Source organism: Scyliorhinus torazame, chromosome 11 (genome assembly GCF_047496885.1).
Source record: "Scyliorhinus torazame isolate Kashiwa2021f chromosome 11, sScyTor2.1, whole genome shotgun sequence".
NCBI classification, from domain to species: Eukaryota; Metazoa; Chordata; class Chondrichthyes; order Carcharhiniformes; family Scyliorhinidae; genus Scyliorhinus; species Scyliorhinus torazame.
Genome location: NC_092717.1, coordinates 177,641,779 through 177,665,593, shown reverse-complemented (window position 1 = coordinate 177,665,593; position 23,815 = coordinate 177,641,779).

Here is a 23,815-nt window from a genome sequence, read left to right as displayed (position 1 = left end):
GCCGGGACCACCCCAGAGTCCAGTGAATTTTGGTAAATTATCACTAATGCATTTGCAATTTCCCTAGCCATCTCTTTTAGCACTCTGGGATGCATTCCATCAGGGCCAGGAGACTCGTCTACCTTTAGCCCCATTAGCTTGGCCATCACTACCTCCTTAGTGATAAAAATCATCTCAAGGTCCTCACCTGTCATAGCCTCATTTCCATCAGTCACTGGCATGTTATTTGTGTCTTCCACTGTGAAGACCGACCCAAAAAACCTGTTCAGTTCCTCAGCCATTTCCTCATCTCCCATTATTAAATCTCCCTTCTCATCCTCGAAAGGACCAATATTTATCTTAGCCACTCTTTTTGATTTTATATATTTGTAGAAACTTTTACTATCTGTTTTTATATTCTGAGCAAAATTCTATCTTACTCTTCTTTATAGCTTTTTTAGTAGCTTTCTGTTGCCCCCCTAAAGATTTCCCAGTCCTGTATTCTCCCACTAATCTTTGCCACTTTGTATGCTTTTTCCTTCAATTTGATACTCTCCCTTATTTCCTTAGATATCCACGGTCGAATTTCCCTCTTTCTACCGTCCTTCCTTTTTGTTGGTATGAACCTTTTGTTGATATACACCAGAAGGTATGCATGACACTTTATCAGTCATGCCATAGATTATAAGTACAGTGAGGTTATGTTGGAGCTGTACAAAACTTTGGTTAGGCCACAGCTGGAGTACTGTGTAGTAAGTATAGTCAGTGTTGTAATGCAGTAAAAGTAGCAGCTGATCTGTGCACAGCAAGCTCCCACAAACAGCTACATGATGATCAGGTATAATCCTTTTTTGTGATGTTGACTGAGGTATCAATATTGGGCAGGAAACAAGGGCTAATTCCCCTGCTCATCTTCTAATAGTGTTATGGGCTCTTTTAAATCCACCCACAAGTGAAGACAGGGCCCCAGTTTGACATCTCATCTGAGGTACAACACCCGTCCTGCACTGCACTGGAACGTCAACCTTGCTTTTTGCGCTCAAGTCCTAGAGGTGGACATGAATCCGCAACCTTTTGACTCAGAGGCAAGAATGGGTCTAACTGTCTCATAGATGGCACATTTCCTTGAAATAAAGGAAAGGTGCAGAGAGGCACAACGGCAGACACTGAGGGGACACAGAGTTCTTGCATCTCTGGCAGGTACAAGGAAAGCTGAGCCGTGAGATGGGAATGGGTGGCCTCATTTCTTCTCCCAGTGTGGAATAGCCCTGGTTTTGGATCAGTCCCAACAAAAGTAGACATTAGGGTGCCATATCAGAAACCTAAAATATACACAATGCTCACCGTAATAAATTATGTTTCTGACTAAAATACCTATTTCACTTCTGTGGTATCATGTGTGGGAACGGATAGAAAAAGAGAGCAGTTTTACTAATTTATTTTATGTTGTGAAAGTATTTTAGTTCAACAAATGGTAGCAATTTGGGCCATTTTTTTCAAGACAAATTATAGGCTGTATAAGTTATTTTGGAAGACAGGTTTTTTGCCTTGGCAAACTAGAATCACCTCTTACAGTTTCCTTTTCCTGGCACACATTCCCCATAAAACAACCTATGGTTATTATCCACAGATTATTCTTGTTCCAGGACAAGTAGAAATAGTTCTATTAGTATTTTTGTGCAGACAAAATGTACAAGTCAAGCATGGCAGCCAACCTCACAACATCCACACTCCACACTCCTCCCACCACACCCCAACATCAGCCAATTAAAATGTATATCAAGCACTTTTTAAAGTAGCTGGGTATCCAGGATATCTTTCTGGATCTTCCTGTTGTTCAATCAGGCCATGCGGAGAGAAAGGTCTTTACTTTGGATCTCTAAACAGAGACCATTAGGTAAAAGAGACCAATCACGACTTTGACCCTCCTGGTTCTGATCAAACCAAAACTAAAACCCTGGAAAAACAGTCTCAAAGGAAAAGGAACATTCCAGAACAGTCAGCACCAATCAGCATAGATTATCAGCTAAGCTGCGGCAACCCAAAACAGTCTGACAAGAGGTGTCATCACTAATGTCAGATCAAACAGAACATCCTGCCAGAGGTCATTTTTTAAATTAAAGGTGAATTCCACCTTAAATGTATAGGAGAATTTTTGTCCATGTGCACATTTGAAACAGAAGAATAACAGAAATTAAAAGGAAGAAACAAGGGACATGTGTACATTAACAAGCGGACCCTTGCACTGTCAATTTTGGTAGGAGCTTAGGAATTACACATCACAAGATTTTAGCAAAGTTCTAAGGGAGGGAGCAGCCATTGAGGGGGGGGGAGGCTTGCAGCTATGGTGTCCTTCTTTACTGAGATTTCTTTGTTTCTGAGGGATGCAAACAGAAGCATTGGATGGGATCCTCCGTCCAGCCGTACCCATTTTCTGGTGCGGTGCGCCCCCGCCGGCAGTGGGAGTCTCCGTCCCTGGAGCCAGCGAATGGGATTTCCCATTGTGGGCACCCCCCCACGCTGTCGGGAATCCACGGGCATGAGTGTGCTGCCGGCGAAGCTGAGGATCCCGCCGATGGAAAATCCAGCCCATTAAATTGTTGGGAATGGAGCCTAGACAGCAAAGAAAATATGAAAGAAAATTCTGTCCACTGGACATGCAATCTATGTCCAGGTTTTCAGGGCATGTAGGGAAGTATTAGTATTGATCTCCTAAATTACAGAACTGAAGTTTTGGGAACGATAAATCATGCCAAGAGTATTTTCATATTAGACTGAGGTCCTCCATAGAAAACTGTTTTGAAAGTCAAACAGATGCATGACATAAAGGACTGTTCTCAGTTAATAGAGGAGTCACAGAATGTATTCCTGATATGAGAGGTTATGTGTGTCAAAGTTTTATGGTAAGGGCAAATTATTACTATTGTTGCATGGACCAAATGAATTAGTAATTTCATTATTTTAGAGTCACAGTTTGATCTCCTCATTGCTGTACTTAACAGTAAACAGACAGTCTAATTCATGCCTATATCAGATTGTTCTAATGTGTAAAATAAATCAGCAGATCTCTTCAAAGGTCAACTCAATGGCCCAAGTAAAAGGATCTATGATGCAACTGAGCAAATGTAAGATAAATGATTTGAAAAAAAATGCAAAAGTCAAGAAGTCAACTGTCTGGCTGGATGATTAAAGATTGTGGGACAGGAACTAAATGTCTGAATTTTTCACATCTCAAGAGTCAGCGGGGAACACATCCTCACCAACTCTGACAGGCCCACTGTTACGCTTTAATGAGCGTTCATTTGAAGCAGACAGTGCTTCTCTCCATCACAGGTAAGAAGTCCCACCTTGGAGAGCTGCCGGACAATCAATTGGCACGCTAGACAGGTGGACAATGCCGGTAGGCACTCTGACCCCTACCTCTCTGACAAATGCCCTGCTCACTCTTGTGGAGGTGATGAGTGCCCGGCATGACATTTTCACGCCACGGGATGGCAAGAGGATGCCACCCACCAGAGGAAGAAGGCCTGGTAAATGGTGGCTGCACAATGAGTACCGACTTGGCGTGGATCTGTTGGTGGTCATTCTTTGTGGTGCTCAGGGGTGTGAGATGTAGAGTTGCAAATGAGCCAAGACTGGGAAATGTTTCCAATTATCTTGGGTGTATAGAAGGATGAGGTGTGCATATCTGAATGACACCTCAACATAGGTATCCTGGGAAGTGGTAGGAGGGCTGCAATCAGGTTGGTCTGGTGTGGCAGATAGAGGATGGACAAATTAATGCACTTTTGTCCATATAGGAGAAGAGAAGCCATAATGTGCTAGGGCAGGTGATGGCATGCCCAACATTTGAACCTTTCCATGTTTGAGATGGATGCCCTTACCATAGAAAGCAAGTGTGGAGCAAGGTCCACAGGTCACGGAGAGACAGGGACCTCGGAAAAGGTAAGAGTCCAGAGGCCAGGAAAGTGACTAGGGAAATGTGGTGTCTCTAATGAGAAGTTTGAATCAAGAGTCCCCATTGCTCATCCAATCACATTACCTCAGTGAGGCAATTGTGCATTGTCACAAGTCTCTGTCATGCAGGCACAGTCACTTTGTAATAATGTTAACAACTGACATCTTCTCCTCCATTCTCAAGTGCACCACACTCTCTTGACACCTGAGGAGGAATCGTGGACAGACGCACACACGTCGCATCCTCGCTCATGCCAGCACATCAGTGGGCAATCACATCAATTCAGTTGGCACTGTCCAATGGTGAGGACACATCACACTCACATGAGGAGCTGGGAGAAGCAGACAGTGCCCAGGGCACCAGTAGTTGGAGGACCTCTGGAGACCAGGGTCATGCTGAGTCCGGCGCAGATGATGTGTCTCTGACATCCATCAGGCGACAGATGGTGGCTATCCAGCAGCATGCAGGGGACAATCCCTCAGGGTCTGCGTGCCATGGTTTCCGTCTTGGAGGAATCCATGCAGAGCCTGAGCACTGTTCTGACTCGGAGCATCAAGCACACAGCCTCCTCCATAGAGAGAGTGGCAACTCTCAGGGCGAGGCAGCTCCAGGAAGAGAGCCAGGGGCTTCTGGTGCTGCACTCAGACTTGCAAGCACACCCACTAGCAATGACCAGAGCAGGTGTCTTTTTTTCTTTTTTTTCTTTAGGTTTAGAGTACCCAATTCATTTTTTCCAATTAAGGAGCAATTTCGCGTGGCCAATCCGCCTAGCCTGCACATCTTTGGGTTGTGGGGGTGAGACCCACGCAGACACGGGGAGAACTACACACGGACAGTGACCCGGAGCGGGGATCAAACCTGGGACCTCGGCGCCGTGAGGCAACAGGGCGAACCCACTGCGCCACCGTGCTGCCCTTTGAGCAGGCGTCTTTGCAAGGTACCAGTCTGTCAGTGGTGAGCAGGAAATTTAAAGTTAAGCTCATTCTGGCACATGAAGAGCATGTTGCATCTGCCGGCTTCTCTCAGTGAACTCCAGATTGAATACAGCAGCTCATCCGCCCCTCCAGTGCTCAACGACTGAGGAGTGCCCAGCCCCCGTCCAGGCAGTGTCTGCACAGGCTCCACCAGCCAGAGGACATCTGTCAAGGTCATCAATGCTGACAGGACCTCACACTCATCAGGCTTCCTCCAATGCCCAATATCTGTGTCCTGTGATCGTAAATAAGCTGGGCATTCATGGAGTGGAACCCCTTTCTGTTGATGAAAGCACCCAGCTCTGGTGCCTTTATGGCCAATGCGTGCAATCTATGGCTCCCAAAATGTGGGAAAGCCCAACAATTGCAGAAAAGCCTCTGCCTTGCTCAACTCGCTGCTTTCGTCGGCCCGAAAATGAACCAGGTTCATCATCCGTCTGAACAGAGCGTCAGTGATCAACGTGATGCAGCTGTGGGCAGTGTCATGATATTCAGGTAAACATCATAGCACATACATACATACATACTGATGGACAGATCAACGGGCCAAACAACACACACAACACGACAGCCAATCACAGGCAAGAGCATACACAGTACAAAACAGGAAACACGACACTTCCTGGGCACTCGAGCAGGAGACGGCTCAGGGCACAGAGCTCATTACAAGCCACTCAGACATCCACCATGTGCTGAGTGCCACTACACAATAGAATTAGGAATAGGTCCACAGAATCAAGGGTCATGATTGAACCTCAGTAACCAGTTTACCAGTGTAAATAGATGTTTGAAATAAAACTGTGTTGTACCATTCGCAACCGTGTTGGTTCGCCTGTGTAGCAGAGTACCCAACACTTCATAGTACCAGGAGTGACTTTGCTACCTACCTACAAATCCTCCGGAATCTGCCATCCTGCGCCATGGACACCGTCAACACACCGCAGCCGCTGCAAGTCGTTGGAAACCTCGGCGTTAATTGGAAGATGTTCAAACAGCGCTTCCAGCTCTTTCTGGAAGCCAACGAAAAGGAGAGCGCCTCGGACACCAGAAAGATCGCCATCCTCCTCACCACGGCAGGTCAACACGCCATCCATGTCTACAACTCCCTGGTGTTCTCGAAAGGTGAGGACAAGACCAAATTCAAGACGGTCCTTCTCAAGCTCGACCAACACTTCAACGTCGAGGTCAATGAGAACTTCGAGAGGTATCTCTTCCAGCAGCGCCTGCAGGGTAAGGATGAGCCCTTTCAGTCATTCCTCACGCATCTCCGCATCCTTGCGCAGTCCTGCGGTTACGACACCACCTCCGATTCCATGATTCGGGACCAGATCATTTTTGGGGTCACCGCGGGCACCCTACGCCAGCAGCTCTTAAAAATAAAAGGCCTCACCTTAGCCTCCGCAATCGAAGCCTGTGTCCTGCACAAAAACGCGACTAGCCGCTATACCCAATTTCAGGCGGCCGGATCGGCGACGCAGGCGCCCTACGAGGCTGAACGGGTCCAGGCGATCGAGTTCCTCCCGGCCCGCGGCCCGGACGAGGGCGGCCATTTCACGCGCTTTTCGAGGCCTCCCGCGCTTGTGCGCGCCAAAACCTACGGCAACACTGAGGGACGTGATGCGCAGGCACGCTCGATGCAAGACCGAACTGCGCATGCGCAGTGGCGCAACGAACACCATGACGTCACGACTGCGGCAACTGTGGAGCCGCACATTTAAAGCGGCAATGTCCCGCAAGAACCCGACAATGCCTCCGCTGTGGCAAGGTGGGCCACTACGCTGCTTGCTGTCGAGATGCTCAACCTGTCAATGTTCCCCAACTCCGACAACCTCGCAGGGACGTGCGGACCATTCAGCCTCCTTATTACGAGTCGTGCCCAGACGATATCCAGACCAGTGACACAGACGACCGTGACGCCTTCCGTGTTGCGGTCATTGATGGGAACCGAATGTCTCCAGCCAGGACCCACCAGCCGGTGCAAGTTAACACGAACAATCCGGGTGATGAATGGTGTGCCACCCTAACGGTCAACCGATCACCGATAACATTCCGTCTGGACACTGGCGCTTCCGACAACCTCATAGCATGGCCAGCCTTCTACGCCATGAAGGTCAGACCACCAATTCGGCCGTCCCGTTGCAGGATGGTCGACTACAACGGGAACCTTATCCCGGCTATGGGATCCTGCCAGTTCCAGGTGACACACAACACACACACGGCCACACTCTCATTCGAGATAGTCGGATCGTCGAAGGACTCCCTGCTAGGCGCACAGGCATGCAAGGCTCTCCACCTCATGCAACGAGTCCACTCTCTGTCTCCAGACGGCACATCTGATTTCCCGGATGCAGAGTTCAGCTCGCAGCTACAATCGCTCCTCGCCCACAACCAGGAGGCATTCGAGGGCATGGGAACACTGCACTACATCTACAGAATTCGGCTCAAACCGGTCGCCACCCCGGTCATTCATGCACCTCGCATGGTCACAGCGCCACTCAAAGACCGCCTCAAGCAGCAGCTGCAGGATCTCCAGGACCAAGGGGTCCTATCCCGGGTCACGGAGCTCACGCCATGGGTCAGCTCCATGGTGTGTGTTAAGAAGCCCTCCGGTGAGCTCCGGATCTGCATTGATCCAAAAGACCTCAACAACAACGTAATGAGGGAACACTACCCCATACCCAAACGGGAAGAGATCACGAGCGAAATGGCCCGGGCTAAAATCTTCACGAAACTGGATGCCTCGAAGGGTTTTTGGCAGATCCAACTGGATCCGTCCAGCCGAAAGCTGTGCACCTTCAACACCCCTTTCGGCAGGTTCTCCTACAACCGGATGCCATTTGGCATCATCTCGGCATCCGATGTCTTTCATAGGATCATGGAGCAGATGATGGAAGGCATCGAAGGGGTGCGCATCTACGTGGACGACGTCATCATCTGGTCCACCACACCACAGGAGCACATCTATCGTCTCCAGCACGTCTTTGCGTGCATACGCGAAAACGGCCTGCCCCTCAACCGAGCCAAGTGTTCTTTCGGCCAAACCTGATGGGATTTATCCTAGGATTCTCTGGGAGGCCAGGGAAGAGATTGCTGGACCTTTGGCTTTGATTTTTATGTCATCATTGGCTACAGGAATAGTGCCAGAGGACTGGAGGACAGCAAATGTGGTCCCTTTGTTCAAAAAGGGGAGCAGGGACAACCCCGGCAACTATAGACCGGTGAGCCTCACGTCTGTAGTGGGTAAAGTCTTGGAGGGGATAATAAGAGACAAGATTTATAATCATCTAGATAGGAATAATATGATCAGGGATAGTCAGCATGGCTTTGTGAAGGGTAGGTCATGCCTCACAAACCTTATTGAGTTCTTTGAGAAGGTGACTGAACAGGTAGACGAGGGTAGAGCAGTTGATGTGGTGTATATGGATTTCAGCAAAGCGTTTGACAAGGTTCCCCACGGTAGGCTATTGCAAAAAATACGGAGGCTGGGGATTGAGGGTGATTTAGAGATGTGGATCAGAAATTGGCTAGCTGAAAGAAGACAGAGGGTGGTGGTTGATGGGAAATGTTCAGAATGGAGTACAGTCACAAGTAGAGTACCACAAGGATCTGTTCTGGGGCCGTTGCTGTTTGTCATTTTTATCAATGACCTAGAGGAAGGCGCAGAAGGGTGGGTGAGTAAATTTGCAGACGATACTAAAGTCGGTGGTGTTGTCGATAGTGTGGAAGGATGTAGCAGGTTACAGAGGGATATAGAAAAGCTGCAGAGCTGGGCTGAGAGGTGGCAAATGGAGTTTAATGTAGAGAAGTGTGAGGTGATTCACTTTGGAAGGAATAACAGGGATGCGGAATATTTGGCTAATGGTAAAGTTCTTGAAAGTGTGGATGAGCAGAGGGATCTAGGTGTCCATGTACATAGATCCCTGAAAGTTGCCACCCAGGTTGATAGGGTTGTGAAGAAGACCTATGGAGTGTTGGCCTTTATTGGTAGAGGGATTGAGTTCCGGAGTCGGGAGGTCATGTTGCAGCTGTACAGAACTCTGGTACGGCCGCATTTGGAGTATTGCGTACAGTTCTGGTCACCGCATTATAGGAAGGACGTGGAGGCTTTGGAGCGGGTGCAGAGGAGATTTACCAGGATGTTGCCTGGTACGGAGGGAAAATCTTATGAGGAAAGGCTGATGGACTTGAGGTTGTTTTCGTTGGAGAGAAGAAGGTTAAGAGGAGACTTAATAGAGGCATACAAAATGATCAGGGGGTTGGATAGGGTGGACAGTGAGAGCCTTCTCCCGCGGATGGATATGGCTGGCACGAGGGGACATAACTTTAAACTGAGGGGTAATAGATATAGGACAGAGGTCAGAGGTAGGTTCTTTACGCAAAGAGTAGTGAGGCCGTGGAATGCCCTACCTGCTACAGTAGTGAACTCGCCAACATTGAGGGCATTTAAAAGTTTATTGGATAAACATATGGATGATAATGGCATAGTGTAGGTTAGATGGCTTTTGTTTCGGTGCAACATCGTGGGCCGAAGGGCCTGTACATTGTCAAGCGGCTCCTCTGCAAGGCTGCTGCTGCCGGGTCGGACTTCTGCCTCGCCCTGCTGGCCTATCGCTCGGCCCCACTAACCACTGGTCTCTCACCAGCCCAGCTGCTGATGGGTCGCGCCCTCAGGACCACTGTGCCTTCCATTTTGGCACCCACAACCAACCATGCTCCGGTACTACACAGAATACAACAGCAGCGCGGTCGCCAGAAGAGGGCATATGACACACGGGCAACTGATCTTCCCGCCCTGGCCCCTGGAGATGAAGTCCGCATCCACCTACCAGAAGTTGGCTGGTCAACACCTGCCGAAGTTCTCCGACGTGTGGCTCCCCCCTCGTTCCTGGTTCGCATGCCTGATGGATCCATTCGTAGGCGCAATCGCCGGGCTCTTCGCCTACTTCCACTCTCGCTACAGGACCTTACACCGACACCGCGCCCTCCTGTTGTTCCTGATATCGACTTCGTGGAGCTGCCTCCCACCATGCCCCTTCCGTCGGCGCCCGTGGCCAGGCCCATTCCTCAGCCGGTGGTTCCAGACCTACCCTTGAGGCGGTCAACCCAAATTCGTGGCCACCTCTCCCTTCTGGACCTCTCTGCTTCTCCGGGGACCTCTGCAGAGTAGGTACATTCAGCATAGTAAACATTCTCCATTTGCTGGAATACGGATGCCACAGAATTGTGCGCTGAAGTGTGTAATTGGCTGAAAGCCTGTAAGAAATCTTGGAAGCCAAAGAGTCCTCCAGAAAACGCAGGAAATGTAATGAACTGTCAGAAACCGCCGACAACTAATGTTCACTGAAACTCCTACCTGCTCACATTGCCACAGCTCTGACCAACTTTTATCTCGCCCTGGATTGAGTTTCAATAAAAAATGGAATGGCCGCCTGCCTGTGGTCTGTGCGCCGACTGCTGATTTGCAAAGGCTGAGTTAAAATTGCAGACATCTCTGTTTTTATGGGCTTGATTGCTAGGTTAATGATCGGAGGCACTTCCGACTCCCATGCCTGCCGAAGGTAACATGGAGTGATTTTTAAAACATTAATTTAGGGGACATGGGTGTCGCTGGTTAGGACAGCATTTATTGTCAACCCTAGCATTCCTTCAGAAGGTGGTGGTGAATTGCCCTCTTTAACCGCAGCAGTCCCTGAGGTGTAGGTATACCATAAGACCATAAGACCAGAAGACATAGGAGCAGGATTAGGCCACTCGGCCCATCAAGTCTGCTCCGCCATTCAATCATGGCTGATATTTCTCATCCCCATTCTCCTGCCTTCTCCCCATAACCCCTGATCCCCTAATCAAGAACCTATCTATCTCTGTCTGAAAGACACTCAGTGATTTGGCCTCCACAGCCTTCTGCGGTAAAGAGTTCCACAGATTCACCACCCTCTGGCTGAAGGAATTCCTCCTCATCTCAGTTTTAAAGTATCGTCCCTTTAGCCTGAGATGGTGTCCTCTGTTTCTAGTTTTTTCCTACAAGTGGAAACATCCTCTCCACGTCCAATCTATCCAGGCCTCGCAATATCCTGTAGGTTTCAATAAGATCCCCCTCATCCTTCTAAACTCCAACGAGTACAGATCCAGAGTCCTCAACCGTTCCTCATATGAAAAGTTCTTCATTCCAGGGATCTTTCTTGTGAACCTCCTCTGGACCCTTTCCAAGGCCAGCACATCCTTCCTTAGATACAGGGCCCAAAACTGCTCACAATACTCCAATTCCTTCACAGCTCCAGGGTCCCAGGTTCGATTCTGGCTTGGGTCACTGTCTGTGCGGAGTCTGAACATCCTCCCCGTGTGTGCGTGGGTTTCCTCCGGGTGCTCCGGTTTCCTCCCACAGTCCAACGATGTGCAGGTTAGGTGGATTGGCCATGATAAATTGCCCTTAGTGTCCAAAATTGCCCTTAGTGTTGGGTGGGGTTACTGGGTTATGGGGATAGGGTGGAGGTGTTGACCTTGGGTAGTGCGTTCTTTCCAAGAGCCGGTGCAAACTCGATGGGCCGAATGGCCTCCTTCTGCACTGTAAATTCTATGATTTCTATGATTTGAAATGGGGTTTGACCAGAGCCATTGTTCACAACACTCTCCCCACTTAAACTAAAATACCACACCGGAAAAGCGACAATCCTTCACTGTCTTTAAGTTCACAAAAGCTAATCCAATAGATAGACTTTTATACCCCTCGAGCCCCCAGTTGTTATGGGCGAGGCTTTTCAGAACCCCAAATTGTATCATGGAGTTCAAACAACCTCTCCCTTTAATGGATTTGTTGCTTTTCCGAGCACATGGCTTTTTCCCTAGGTGTGGGATTACAATTATGGACACGTGGGTTTTTAAACACAAAACACTGTTTATTCCATGAACTCAACTTAACATCTTAAATAAACATTGGATCTCTTAACACCCCTTACTTTAAAGATAACTCAGAAAATATTGCAACAGTAAATAATTCCTTAAAATGTTCCTTCAAACTGCCAAGAGACTTAACACCTTTAAACAGTATCACATCAGGTTAAAGGATATTTTTTTTCTGTAGAATGGCAGAGACTGTCGCAAACTGGCTTTCTACTTTTAAACTGCTCTCAGCAAAACCAGCCAGGCACGTTTTAGCTGCTCTCAGCAAAACCAAACTGCAAAACGTGCCGCTCTCTGGAAACACACAGACACTGCTTTTAAACTGAAACTAAAAACCTGAAAAATGGCTGATCTGAGCTGAGCTCCACCCACTCTATGACATCACTGTTTTCTTAAAGGTACATTGCTTAAACATCCAGTTCTTGAAGGCACTCTCGCATGACAATGCTAACACTGCTTTTTGCCTTCTTAACTGCCGACTGAACCTGCACATTGACCTTAAGAGAATCGTGAACAAGGACTCCCAAGTCCCTTTGTGCTTCTGATTTCCTAAGCATTTCCCCATTTAGAGAGCAGTCTATGCCTAAATTCCTGCTTCCAAAGTGCATAACCTCACACTTTTCCACATTGTATGTCATTTGCCACTTCATTGCCCACACTCCTAGCTTGTCCAAGTCCTACTGCAGCCCTCTTGCTTCCTCAATACGATCTGTCCCTCTACAGATCTTTGTATCATCTGCAAACTTAGCAACAGTGCCTTCAGTTCCTTCTTCCAGATCATTTATGTATATTGTGAAAGGTTGTGACCCCAGCACAGACCCCTGAGGCACACCACTAGTCACTGGCTGCCATCCTGAAAAAGACCCCACTCTCTGACTTCTGACAGTCAGCCAATCCTCTATCCATGCCAGGATCTTACTCTTAACACCATGGGTTTTCAACTTATTTAACAGTCTCCTCTGCGGCACTTTGTCAAAGACCTTCTGGAAATCTAAATAAATCACGTCCACTGGTTCTCCTTTGTCTAACTTCCTTGTTATCTCCTCAAAGAACTCCAACAGATTTGTCAGACATGACCTCCCATTTGCTTATGTAAAGATGAGACGTGAAAGTTCAGTTAGGGCGCTTGAGAGGTACAAGTTAGCCAGGAAGGACCTAAGGGAGAGCTAAGAAGAGCCAGGAGGGAGAAGTCCTTGGCTGGTAGGATCAAGGAAACCCTAAAGCTTTCTATAGGTATGTCAGGAATAAAAGAATGACGAGGGTAAGAATAGGTCCAGTCAAGGACAGTAGTGGGAAGTTGTGTTTGTAGTCCGAGGAGATAGGAGAGGCGCTAAATGAATATTTTTCGTCAGTATTCACACAGGAAAAAGACAATATTGTCGAGGAGAATACTGAAATACAGGCTACTAGACTAGATGGGTTTGAGGTTCATAAGGAGGAGGTGTTAGCAATTCTGGAAAGTGTGAAAATAGATAAGTCCCCTGGGCCGGATGGGATTTATCCTAAGATTCTCTGGGAAACTAGGGAGGAGATTGCAGAGCCTTTGGCTTTGGTCTTTATGTCGCCAAAAGCTGTAAGAAGACAGAGGGTGGTGGTTGATGGGAAATGTTCAGCCTGGAGTTCAGTTACTAGTGGTGTACCACAAGGATCTGTTTTGGGGCCACTGCTGTTTGTCATTTTTATAAATGACCTGGAGGAGGGCGTAGAAGGATGGGTGAGTAAATTTGCAGATGACACTAAAGTCGGTGGAGTTGTGGACAGTGCGGAAGGATGTTGCAGGTTACAGAGGGACATACGACATAGAACATAGAACATTACAGCGCAGTACAAGCCCTTCAGCCCTCAATGTTGCGCCGACCTGTGAAACCAGTCTAAAGCCCATCTACACTATTCTCTTATCGTCCATATGTCTATCCAATGACCATTTGATTGCCCTTAGTGTTGGCGAGTCCACTACTGTTGCAGGCGGGGCATTCCATGCCCTTACTACTCTCTGAGTAAAGAACCTACCTCTGACATCTGTCTTTCTCTATCTCCCCTCAACTTAAAGCTATGTCCCCTCTTGCTAGACATCACCATCCAAGGAAGAAGGCTCTCACTGTCCACCCTATCCAATCCTCTGATCATCCTGTATGCCTCAATTAAGTCACCTCTTAACCTTCTTCTCTCTAACGAAAACAGCCTCAGTCCCTCAGCCTTTCCTCATAAGATCTTCCCTCCATACCAGGCAACATTCTGCTAAATCTCCTCTGCACCCTCTCGAATGCTTCCACATCCTTCCTATAATGCGGCGACCAGAATTGCACGCAATACTCCAAACCGGCCGCACCAGAGTTTTGTACAGCTGCAACATGACATCATGGCTCCAGAACTCAATCACTCTACCAATAAAAGCTAACACACCGTACGCCTTCTTAACAACCATCTCAACCTGGGTGGCAACTTTCAGGGATCTATGTACATGGACACCGAGATCTCTCTGCTCATCCACACTGCCAAGAATCTTACCATTAGCCCAGTATTCTGTCTTCCTGTTATTCCTTCCAAAAGGAATCACCTCACACGTTTCTGCATTAAACTCCATTTACCACCTCTCAGCCCAATGCTGCAGCTTATCTATGTCCCTCTGTAACTTGTAACATCCTTCTGCACTGTCCACAACTCCACCGACTTTAGTGTCATCTGCAAATTTACTCACCCATCCTTCTACGCCCTCCTCCAGGTCATTTATAAAAATGACAAACAGCAGTGGCCCCAAAACAGATCCTTGTGGTACACCACTAGTAACTGGACTCCAGTCTGAACATTTCCCATCAACCACCACCCTTTGTCTTCATCCAGCTAGCCAATTTCTGATCCAAACTGCTAAATCACCCTGAATCCCATGCCTCCGTATTTTCTGCAGTAGCCTACCGTGGGGAACCTTATCAAACGCCTTACTGAAATCCATATACACCACATTAACTGCTTTACCCTCATCCACCTGTTTGGTCACCTTCTCAAAGAACTCAATAAGGTTTGTGAGGCACGACCTACCCTTCACAAAACCGTGTTGACTATCTCTAATCAAATTATTCCTTTCCAGATGATTATACATCCTATCTCTTATAAACCTTTCCAAGATTTTGCCCACAACAGAAGTAAGGCTCACTGGTCCATAGTTACCGGGGTTGTCTCTACTCCCCTTCTTGAACAAGGGGACAACATTTGCTATCCTCCAGTCTTCTGGCACTATTCCTGTAGACAAATATGACTTACAGATCAAAGCCAAAGGCTCAGCAATCTCCTCCCTAGCTTCCCAGAGAATCCTTGGATAAATCCCATCTGGCCCAGGGGACTTATCTATTTTCACACTTTCCAGAATTGCTAACACCTCCTCCATATGAACCTCAAGCCCTTCTAGTCTAGTACCCTGAATCTCAGTATTCTCCTCGACAACATTGTCTTTTTCCTGTGTGAATACTGACGAAAAATATTCATTTAGCACCTCTCCTATCTCCTCGGACTCCAAACACAACTTCTCACTGCTATCCTTGATTGGCCCTACTCTTACCCTAGTCATTCGTTAATTCCTGACGTATCTGTAGAAAGCTTTAGGGTTATCCTTGATCCTACCTGCCAAAGACTTCTCATGTCCCCTCCTGGCTCTTCTCAGCTCTCTCTTTAGGTCCTTCCTAGCTAACTTGTAACTCTCGAGCGCACTAACTGAACCTTCATGTCTCATCTTTACATAAGCCTCTTTCTTCCTCTTGACAAGTGTTTTGACTATTTTAGTAAACCACGGTTCCCTTGCTCGACCACTCACTCCCTGCCTGACAGGTATATACTTATCAAGGACACGCAGTAGCTGTTCCTTGAACAAGAGCCACATTTCCATTGTGCCCATCCCCTGCAGTTTTCCTCTCCATCCGATGCATCCTAAGTCTTGCCTCATCACATCATAATTGCCTTTCCCCCAGATATAACTCTTGCCCTGCGGTAGATACCTATCCCTTTCCATCACTAAAGTAAACGTAATCAAATTGTGGTCACGATCACCAAAGTGCTCACCTACTTCCAAATCTAACACCTGTCCTGGTTCATTACCCAGTACCAAATCCAATATGGCCTCGCCTCTCGTTGGTCTATCGACATACTGTGTCAGGAAACCCTCCTGCACACATTGGACAAAAACGGACCCATCTAAAGTACTCGAACTATAGCGTTTCCAGTCAATATTTGGGAAGTTAAAGTCCCGCATAACAACTACCATGTTGCTTTCGCTCCTATCCAGAACCATCTTTGCAATCCTTTCCTCTACATCTCTGGAACTTTTCAGAGGCCTATAGAAAACCCCTAACAGGGTGACCTCTCCTTTCCTGCTTCTAACCTCAGCCCAGACTACCTCAGTAGACGAGTCCTCATCAAACGTCCTTTCTGCCACCGTAATACTGACCTTGACTAACAATGCCACCCCTCCCCCTCTATTACCACCTTCCCTGAGCTTACTGAAATATCTAAACCCCGGCACCTGCAACAACCATTCCTGTCCCTGCTCTATCCATGTCTCCGAAATGGCCACAACATCGAAGTCCCAGGTACCAACCCATGCCGCAAGTTCACCCACCTTATTCCGGATGCTCCTGGCTTTAAACCACCTTCCTGCCTGCCGGTACACTCCTGCAACTTTGAAACCTTACTCATGACCTCACTACTCTCAACCTCCTGTATACTGGAGCTACAATTCAGGTTCCCAACTGCTGAACTAGTTTAAACCCTCCCGAAGGGCATTAGCAAATTTCCCCCCCAGGATATTGGTACCCCTCTGGTCCAGGTGTAGACCATCCCGTTTGTAGAGGTCCCACCGACCCCAGAATGAGACCCAATTATCCAGAAATCTGAAACCCTCCCTCCTGCACCATCCCTGTAGCCACGTGTTCAACTCCTCTCTCTCCCTATTCCTCATCTCGCTATCACGTGGCACAGGTAACAACCCAGAGATAATAACTCTGTCCTAGATCTAAGTTTCCACCCTAGCTCCCTGAATTCCTGCCTTACATCCCTTTTCCTATCTATGTCGTTGGTGCCTATGTGGACCACGACTTGGGGCTGCTCCCCCTCCCCCTTAAGGATCCCAAAAACACGATCCGAGACATCACGCACCCTGGCACCTGGGAGGCAACACACCAACCGCGAGTCTCTCTCGTTCCCACAGAATCTCCTATCTGTCCCCCTAACTATGGAGTCTCCAATGACTAATGCTCTACTCCTCTCCCCCCTTCCCTTCTGAGCAACCGTGACAGACTATGTGCCAGAGACCTGTACCCCAGGGCTTACCCCTGGTAAGTCATCCCCCCAACAGTATCCAAAGTGGTATACTTGTTACTAAGGGGTACGACCACAGGGGATCCCTGTACTGACTGCTTCCTCCCAGCCCCTCTCACCGTCACCCATCTATCTTTATTCTTCGGAGTAACTACATCCCTGAAGCTTCTATCTATGACCACCTCTGCCTCCCGAATGATCCGAAGTTCATCCAGCTCCAGCTCCAGTTCCCTAACGCGGTTTCTGAGGAGCTGGAGATGAGTGCACTTCCCACAGATGAAATCAACAGGGACACTGACGGCGTCCCTCACCTCAAACATTTTGCAGGAGGAACATTGCACTACCTTCCCTGCCATCCCCTCGAGATAAAAAATGAAAAAGAAAGAAAGAGCTTACCTGTTATTCACTCCCCTTCTCAGCAAGCACTCACTCAGCAACCTCTGCGCCCTGCACGATAACACCTGAGGGAAAATAAAAGAAAAACTACTTACCAGTCACCAGCCAATCCCTTCCCTACAGGCTGTAACGTCCGGTTCAACTTTCTTTTTACTTCTACCTGCCTTCGAGCCTTCCTCTTGATCTTTACAGCGGTTGTTTTTTTTTGGTTAGAGGAGGGGGAAGGGAGGGAAACACTGAAGAAGTGTTTCGGGTTTAAGTGTCACTTGACAACAGCTCCTCCACAAACCACCTTCAAGTTAGGGTGAGCACACGGACGGATGCCAATTTCACCCGCAACAGCCAATCAGCAGCTCCGCTCTACTGCCCTCTGCTGGATGCTTGTCTTCACTTGAACAGCTAGAGTCTCTTGCAGATAAGCGGCAGAGCTGGGCTGAGAAGTGTTAAATGGAGTTTAATGCAGAAAAGTGTGAGGTGATTCATTTTGGAAGGAGTAACAGGAATACAGAGTACTGGGCTAATGGTAAGGTTCTTGGTAGTGTGGATGAGCAGAGAGATCTCGGTGTCCATGTACATAGATCCCGGAAAGTTGCCACCCAGGTTGATAGGGTTGTTAAGAAGGCATACGGTGTGTTAGCTTTTATTGGTGGAGGGATTGACTTTCGGAGCCATGAGGTCATGTTGCAGCTGTACAAAACTCTGGTGCGGCCATATTTGGAGTATTGCGTGCAGTTCTGGTCGCCACATTATAGGAAGGATGCGGAAGCATTGGAAAGGGTGCAGAGGAGATTTACCAGGATGTTGCCTGGTATGGAGGGAAGATCTTATGAGGAAAGGCTGAGGGACTTGAGGCTGTTTTTGTTAGAGAGAAGAAGGTTATTAGGTGACTTAATAGAGGCATACAAGATGATCACAGGATTAGATAGGGTGGACAGTGAGAGCCTTTTTCCTTGGATGGTGATGGCTAACACGAGGGGACATAGCTTTAAATTGAGGGGAGATAGATATAGGACAGATGTCAGAGGTAGGTCCTTAACTCAGAGAGTAATAGGGGTGTGGAATGCCCTGCCTGCAACAGTAGTGGACTCGCCAACATTAAGGGCATTTAAATGGTCATTGGATAAACATATGGATGATAATGGAATAGTGTAGATGGGCTTTAGATTAGTTTCACAGGTCGGCGCAACATCGAGCGCCGAAGGGACTGTACAGCGCTGTAATGTTCTATTGTTCTATTGTTCGACAAAGCCCTGCTGGCTCTGTCCTATTTTGCCCTGCACTTCCAAGTACTTTGCAATCTCATCTTCAATAACAGACTCTAAAATCTTACCAATGACCGAAGTCAGGCTAACCGGCCTAAAATTTCCCGTCTTCTGCCTCCCTCCCTTCTTAAACACTGGTGTTACATTAGCCACTTTCCAGTCCTCTGGGACCCTTCCTGCCTCCAGTGATTCCTGAAAGATCACCACCAATGCCTCCACAATTTTCTCAGCTATCTCTTTCAGGACCCTTGGGTGTAGTCCATCTGGTCCAGATGACTTATCCACCTTTCAGTTTCCCCAGAACCTTCTCCTTAGTAATGGTCACTGCACTCACCTCTGTCCCCTGGTTCTCCTGGAGCTCTGGCATCCCACTGGTGTCTTCCACTGTGAAGACTGATGCAAAGTAACTATTCAGTTCATCTGCCATTTCTTTGTTTCCTCTTATTTCTTCTCCAGCCACATTTTCCAGTGGTCCAATGTCTATTTTTGCCTCTCTCTTGCCTTTTATATATTGAAAAAACTCTTCCTATCTTCCTTTATCTAGCTAGCTTTAGCTAGCTCGCACTCATCTTCTCCCCCCTTCTTGCTTTTTTAGTTGTCCTCTGCTCGCTTTTAAAGGCTTTCCTATCCTGTAGCTTCCCACTAATCCTCGCCACTTCGTATGCCTTTTCTTTAGCTTTTATGTTGTCCGTGACATCCCTCATCAGCCATGGATGCCTTGTCCTCCGCTAAGCATATTTCCTCCTCCTTGGGATGAATTTCTGTTGTGCCTCCCTAATAACCCCCAAAAGCTCCTGCCATTGCTGTTCCACTGTCTTCCCTGCTAGGCTCCTTTTCCAATCAACCCTACCCAGCTCCTCCCTCATGTCTTTGTAGTTACCCTTATTTAATTGTAATACCGTTACATCTGATTGCAGCTTCTCCCTCTCAAACTGCAGGGTAAATTCTATCATATTGTGGTCACTGCTCCCCAAGGGTTCCTTCACCTTAAGTTCCCTAATCAAGTTTGCCTCATTACACATCACCAAATCCAGAATTGCCTGTTCCCCAGTAGGCTCTGTCACAAGCTGCTCGAAAAAACCACCTCTTAGACATTCCACAAATTCCTTTTCTTGGGATCCACTACCAACCTGATTTTCCCAGTCCACATGCATATTCAAGTTCCCCATGATTATTGTAATATTGCCTTTTTTACATGTGTTGTGCTGTTAGGGAGGAAGTACCAACATGTTGCCCCAGCGTAATGAGTGACTTGGAGGGAAACCTCCAGGTTGTGGGATTCCCAGGTATCTGTTGCTCTTGTCCTTGTAGATGGTAGTGGTCGTGGGTTTGGAAGGTGCTGTCTAAGGAACCTTGGTGAGTTCCTGCAGTGCATCTTGTAGATGGTGCACACAACTGACGCTGTTCATTGGTGGTGGAGGGTTTGAATGTTTGTGGGGGGGGAGCAATCAAGGGGGCTGCTTTGTCCTGGATGGTGTCGAGCTTCTTGAGTGTTGTTGGAGCTGCACTCATCCAGGCAAGTGGAGAGTATTCCATCACACTCCTGAATTGTGCCTTGTAGATGGTAGACAGACTTTGGGGGTTCAAGAGATGAGTTACTCACCATACGATTCCTAGCCTTTGACATGCCCTGGTAGCCACAGTATTAATATGGCTAGTCCAATTCAGTTTCTGATCAATGGTAACTCCCAGGACGTTGATTGTGGGGGATTCAGCGATGGTATTGCCATTGAATGTCAAGGGACGGTGGTTATATCCTCTCTTGTAGGAGATGGTCATTGTCTGGCACTTGTGTGGCACGAATGTACCTTGCCACTTGTCAGCCCAAGCCTGGATATTGTCCAGTCTTGCTGCATTTGGACATGGACAGCTTCATTATCTGAGGAGTCGATGGCAGCACGGTGCCTCAGTGGATAGCACTGCTGCCTCACGGCGCTGAGGTCCCAGGTTCGATCCTGGCACTGGGTCACTGTCTGTGTGTAGTTTGCATTCTCCCCGTATTTGCATGTGTTTCGCCCCCACAACCCAAAGATCTGCATGGTAGGTGGGTTGGCCACACTAAATTGCCCCTTAATTGGAAAAAATGAATTTATACCCTAAATTAATTTTTAAAATTTAAAAATTAAAAATCTGAGGAGTCGCGAATGGTGCTGAACATTGTGCAGCCATCTGCGAACAGCCCCGATTCTGACCTTATGATGGAAGGGAGGTCATTGATGAAGTAGCTGAAGATAGTTGGGCCTAGGAGACTACCTTGAATGTGGATGTCCTGGAGCTGAGATGATTGACCTCCAACCACCACAACCATCTTCCTTTGTGCCAGACATGACTCCAACCGGCAGACAGTTTCCCCCCTGATTCCCATTGACTCCAGTTTAGCGTGGGCTCCTTGATGCCATACTTGGTCAAATGCTGCTTTGATGTCAAGGGCAGTCACTCTCGCCTCACCTCTGGCATGTTTGAACCAAGGCTGTAATGAGGTCAGGAGCTGAGTGACTCTGGCAGAACCCAAACTGAGCGTCCGTGAGCAGGTTATTGCCGAGTAAGTGCCGCTTGATAGCATTTTTGATGTCTCCTTCCATCACTTTGCTGATGATGGAGAGTAGACTGACAGGGAGGCTATTGGCTGGGTTGGATTGGACGTGTTTCTTGTGTACAGGGTACATCTAGGCAATTTGACATTGCCATGTATTTTGCTTCTTTGAAATATGATTTATTCTTGAAGTTAACTTTTACATGGACCATCCTAATCCTAAGTAATATTTGGCACAAACATGTAGCTCATAAGTGATAGCAATATGATATCTAATTTGTACTTGCAGTTTGTATGTTATGAAGTAGGTTATGACATTATCGCTTGACAAAATTCATTAAACTGCAGCAATTGAAATTCTGATACAGCCCCCTGGATATACCCCCTAGACTAGTCAATCAATAAATGGACAAGATTAAAAGATACCCAGGATTACATAATATTTTCCTCATTCATCAGCTAGCAAACAAAGCAAAGTTACTTGTGATATTTGAGAACCATTGGAGTTAAAGCTCTTCTAGTCCAGCTGTTTTATTTTACATTTCCCTTGTGTTACCAATAGTTCTCCTTCAATCTGTTGTCTAAAATATGAAAAATGTATGAGAATTCTGATATGTAGCAAGCCATCATGGTCAAGTAAATGATTGCACCCATTCCAGTCATAAGCAGTATAAACAGCTCTGTGGATGTCATGCTGTAATGGAGAGGATGGAGTTATATTGACCAATCCATCATAGGATACGAGAGATGAACACGTGCACAGTGTGATTTGCCAGCCTCCTGTACTTCCTTTAAAACGTACACAGCATCCTGTATCAGCACTCAAGATAAAATTAATTCCAATAAAAAGCTGTGGAATGTTTTGAAAGAAGACAAGCAAACTTTGGTTTTATGTTACCTGTAGTTGTACTGCCCCAACTCAAAGATTGTGCAGCCACTCAAGAACACCATGGTGGATGGGAGGCCGGTTTGGGCAATGCTGCACTCCACTGCACTTAATGTAGAATGGACAAAGTCCCAAAAGTGCAGTATAATAGGGAAATAAGATGCTGTAGCAAAGGTTGGAGCGGAGGATACGGTAATTGAAAGGAAGCGGAATTCACCATCTGATATTCAGGTTGTGACATTGCTGTTAGTTTTGCTGACATGTATCCAGGTACATCTAGTCATGAGATATGCCCCTGAGAAGGGGCTGATTTGTGCTGGTGTCAGTTTAGAACTCAGAGAGTTTATACTGGTAAATGGGAGATCAAATTTTAGAATGCTTGCAAACTGTGTTCGCACTATAAATTCGTACGAGGCATCGTGAAGCAATTTATCAATACCAGAAGTTTCCCAGGAATTTTCTTTTTTCAAGTTTCCATCCATGTGGATTTGACATTTTGTAGCACAAGATAAATCAGCAATCATTTGCAGCATTCATTTCAAGTGTGATGAATCTCAGCACAACCTTCCAACAATGCAGACAAGTGTTCTCAGTTTCAAGCATTGGTTTTGAAGCTGTTTGGGGGGGGTGCGGTCAACTTCACAATGCTATGCTCCATCAACTGAGACAGAATTATTGTTGGTGGAACAGCTTGTTATGACTGTGAAGAAAGCACAGAAGTGCAAATACTGGAGGGCTTGAATGAGCGCAAGAAATTTCTAACAGCCTCAAACAGTGGATTTCTAACACAAATTTCTAACAGTGGATGCATTGGTGGTCATCTTCCGGGATTCTATAGACTCTGGAACTGTCCCTGCAGATTGGAGGGTAGCTCACGTCACTCCGATATTCAAAAAGGGTGGCAGAGAGACAGCAGGGAATTATAGACCAGTAAGCCTAACATCGGTAGTGGGGAAAATGCTTGAATCCATTATCAAGAACTTTATAGCGGAACATTTAGAAAGCAGTGGCAGGATCAGTCAGAGTCAGCATGGATTTATGAAGGGAAAATCATGCTTGACAAATCTGTTGGAATTCTTTGAAGAGGTAACCAGTACAGTCGACAAGGGGGAGCCAGTCGATGTGGTATATTTGGGCTTTCAGAAGGCGTTTGACATAGTCCTGCATAAGAGATTATTATGCTCAATTAAAGCGCATGGGATTGGGAGAAATGTGTTGAGGTGGATAGAAAACTGGTTGGCAGAGAGGTAACGAAGAGTAGGGATTAATGTGTCCTTTGCAAATTGGCAGGCAGTAACCAGTGGGGTACCACAGGGCACGGTGCTGGGACCCCAGCTATTCACAATATATATTAATGATTTGGATGAGGGAACAAAATGTAACATCTCAAAGTTTGCAGATGATACCAAATTAGGTGGGGGGGGGGGTGAATTGAGACGAGGATTCAGGGATCCTACAGCAAGATCTGGACAGGTTAGGCGAGTGGGCAAACCAATGGCAGATGCAGTATAATTTAGATAAGTGTGAGGTTATTCATTTTGGAAGCAAAAACAGGAAGGCAGTTTACTACCTGAATGGTTGTAAATTGGGAGAGGGGAGTGTACAGCCGGGCCTGGGTGTCCTTGT